Source organism: Lissotriton vulgaris, chromosome 12 (genome assembly GCF_964263255.1).
Source record: "Lissotriton vulgaris chromosome 12, aLisVul1.2, whole genome shotgun sequence".
NCBI lineage: Eukaryota > Metazoa > Chordata > Amphibia > Caudata > Salamandridae > Lissotriton > Lissotriton vulgaris.
Window position 1 is genome coordinate 723,077,983 of NC_141700.1, and position 3,809 is coordinate 723,081,791.

A 3,809-nucleotide genomic window follows, 5' to 3' on the forward strand; every position below is an offset into this window, starting at 1 on the left:
GTAAAAGAAGTGGGGCGACGCTCATCCGCCATAGCAGAGGCGCCCCACTGTTTGCCCTGCAGTGAGCATGAGCTTAAGGTCTCTGTTTGTTGGGTCCAGGAACGTTAATGCCTTTCGATCACATCACTGCACTTCAGAGACTGCTTTAGTGACATATTTTCTTCTCATTGCTAGTGACGTCACTGCTTCATATAGAGGGATGAGGTGAGTGATGCTGTCTATCCATGAAAGGGCCCCTTTTGCCTTTCAGGGACATCAATGTGTCAGTGAGAGGGTCAGTGACATCACAGCTTTAAAGTGACCTAATGGGTGACACCTCTGCCCATAGGCACAGGATGTAGGGGTTCAGGGGGTGCTGCAGCACCTGCAGTAATAATCATGCTGGAGTTCAGAAGGTGAATGAGCTATAAAGACTCCTTGACATTGTGTGCGTCTCTTGTCACATTGGCTGTGTGTTCAAGGACAAATGTCAAACATTAGGTTACATCTTCGGACAAGGAGCTGCTTACTCCGAAACTGGTGTTTACTTTTATTTCTCTGATGGCAAAGTGAGAGAATTTTGTAAAAGAGACCCAGGGGACAATCCAGCTGGGGGATAGGAGAAGTTGCATGATGTCAGTTTTCTCCTGACACACAACAGTTACATATCAGGAAATGAACTATACACATTTCAAATTATAGCAGCAATTAGGAAAGCACAAATGAAGCACTTTTCTGTCATTCTGAAGTGGGATGGAAACAAAGATTTAAATAGGATCAAAATAAATCAAGACACTTTGCTTGGTAATACACACGTGATAAATGTTCACTGAAACTCCATGTCCACACATTTGTTTTTGCACTATATATTTTTAGAAGCAAAACTGCAAGTCTATGCAAATGTAGTGCCTATTTGAAGGGAAAATGTGCTGTCTTTAAATGACAGTGCGCTACCTTGCTAGTGCTCTAAATTGCACGTCCAGCTGCAAACCACCTCTTACCACTCTCCTGAATGGGCACATTTTCTACACTTGTGTGTTTTTTTGTGTGAGGCTTGGATCTTTCACAATCCCTATGACTTCAGAGATATAATATTAATAGCAGCCCCCGCTTAAAAATTGTCCCAGCACCACTCTCTCTGCCCCTCCTTATACCAGTAACGTACCTGCCTCTCATTGAGAGGGTCAAGCATCTGTCCTCAGTGATGGGGTCAGTGACATCATTAGCTCTGCACATGTTATTGCTCTAATACTTGGTTCCATGGAACCCCCTAAGGTCAATAAACCGTTGACAGCGCAACACTTTGAAGCGACACAGCGGGCGGTGGGTGAAAGTGGCAACTGGTCCGGCCACATTTCAGAGCCTTGTTCTGTGGTCACGCCTCAGAAGGAGGTTCACTCATGTCTGGAGCTCTGAAATGAGAAACCCAGGCAGACCTGCAGCTTGAGATCAGGGTGCGGTGTGTAACAAGGGTATTTGAGGTACTGAGTTTTTCCTGTGAGATCGCTTAGGCAATGGGCCGGTTAGTCCCAAACAGGTGTCTTTGGCAGCAGCCGGGGTTGACTTCAGCTTAATAATTACTCCGAAATCACGAAATTGGATGTTGCTGGGGTTTTGACAGTGATATATACGGAGAAATCTAACGTGACGAGGTGGCCGAGTGGTTAAGGCGATGGACTGCTAATCCATTGTGCTCTGCACGCGTGGGTTCGAATCCCACCCTCGTCGATAGCTTTTGTTACCTCGTTGTAAAGTGTGTATTAAAATCTCACACACTCATACATTCCAATGAGAAGGAAAAAGTAAAGTTTTCAAAACTCGAGAGAATGCACGCGCCTGGCCACCCTGCAGATTAAAGCAGAAAGAGTCCTGTGCTCTCACGGGTTCACCCTGACACAGACCGACCTTTAAAACCCTCCTGTTCAATGATTACACGTGAGGTATTCTAAAGCGATGGAGCGCTTGCTTACAGGGTGCCAGTGAATGAAATTATTAACCCTGGAGTTTTTACCCCAACAGAGTCAATCTGAAAGTAAACTCCTCTCTCTCCAGCTGAGGGGGAGATATCCCCGGGAGGAAAGAGGCCTTACAATTCCCCTCGCCTCTTGTTTTGTGGCTCAGGGGGCCAAGCGTCAGGTGTAAACCTATAGAGATCGCCGACCAAGGCAACATTTGCATAGGTAAAAGGCTATAGCTTTCAGCTCCGTTTATAAAATGTAATCAGATTAATTTTAGGGCGAAGCTTCTATTGGTGCAGCAGGTACAGTGACACTGGGGTGCAGAGTCAGGAGGGGCCTACTGAACCCTGATTTATGCTGCATTTTATAAATAAAACAGCAGCGGGGGGGAGGGGGTGAGGGGCGTTTTCTTCCTTGCCCATGACATACTGACTCCGCTGCTGACTCATTTAGGTAAAATATATTTACAGGCAAAAGAGGTGTGTTCTGTTGCCTCTCAGCTTCTATGACATACACTCGCGCAGACAGTAGATGCCATACTACAGCGACTTAAGGGTCGTCTGGAAAGTGAAATGAACGTCTGTGGGCATGTTCTCCAGGGAAACAATCTTTACAACGCAACTTTTACAACGCACTACCATCACAACAAAACTTTTACAACGCAAGATCCATTACATCGCATGCCATTACAACGCAACCATTACAATGCATGACACTACAGTGCATACCACTACAACGCATGTCATTACAACGCAGTCATTACAACGCATACCATTACAACGCATACCATCACAACGCATAGTACCCTTACACTATCCAACACTTACCCTACTGTTGCACCCCCTGGAGTTAGAATAGTAATTTTTACCCCTACACTATCCAACACTTACCCTACTGTTGCACCCCCTGGAGTTAGAATAGTAATTTTTACCCCTACACTATCCAATACGTACCATACATGCAATGTAATGGTATGCGTTGTAATGGTATGCGTTGTAAAGGTAGTATGCATTGTAATGGAATGCGTTGGTAAAGGTAGTTTTTAAAAATTCATTGTAATGGCATGCGTTGTAATGGAATGCGTTGTAATTGATGTTGCGTTGTAATAAATACGTTGTAAAGCTATGCGTTGTAAAAGTATGCGTTTTAACGTCATTCATCCGTTCTCCATGCCTTGTAAGTGTCAGCTGATCTTTAGGGCGCTGTCCTGCTTATTTATCAACTGAGTGTGCGCGAGGGTCGAAATTCAGGCTTGTTAAAGTAGCAACAGGAGGAACTCCTCTGTACAGACACACTTTTGTATTCTTGGGTGTGCTTGGCGCAGTAGTGCAGTCCACACTACAACATTTTCACATAGTGTGCAACTGGGTTTATTTATTTAGTCCTTGAAGGTTTTTATATAGTGCTTCTTTAATCTCAGGATGTCAGAGCTCTTAGACTGCCAGAGGGCTGAAAGCTTTGGATTGCAACTGTTTCTTTTTATTGGGGCATTGATGTTCACATAGTGTTCCAAAAAAGTGCTTTATTTGCTTACAAGGGTGTTTGCATTTAGCACCAAAACGAAGAGACCTCTGGGACCCAGTTACGTTATTCATTGATGCCAGTGCTGAACGCTCTCACTCTCGAACCCCCTTCCAGCAAGAGGTACCTAAACCCCCGTGACTTCCCTCAAGTTGATACTTTTAACTTTATCTATTACATGTCATTCCCCATTTCATATCTGTGTAACTCCTCATTATTTACTATTAGTCTTTTATGCCATATTGTTGTATTTTTCTTTATTGGTTTACATGCTTGCCAATTTTAATTGCTGTACTGTATGTTCTATCTTATTAATTTTGTAATTCCCTCTTACATATTGTTATCTTATTT

General features: G+C 43.8%; 1 non-coding gene across 1 annotated transcript; it reads left to right on the forward strand.

Annotated features, from left to right (window-relative positions):
* The first annotated feature begins 1,625 nt into the window (after positions 1 to 1,625).
* Positions 1,626 to 1,707, forward strand: TRNAS-GCU (transfer RNA serine (anticodon GCU)). Its single transcript has one exon. It is a non-coding gene; the product is annotated as a tRNA-Ser (tRNA).
* Positions 1,708 to 3,809: the final 2,102 nt, after the last annotated feature.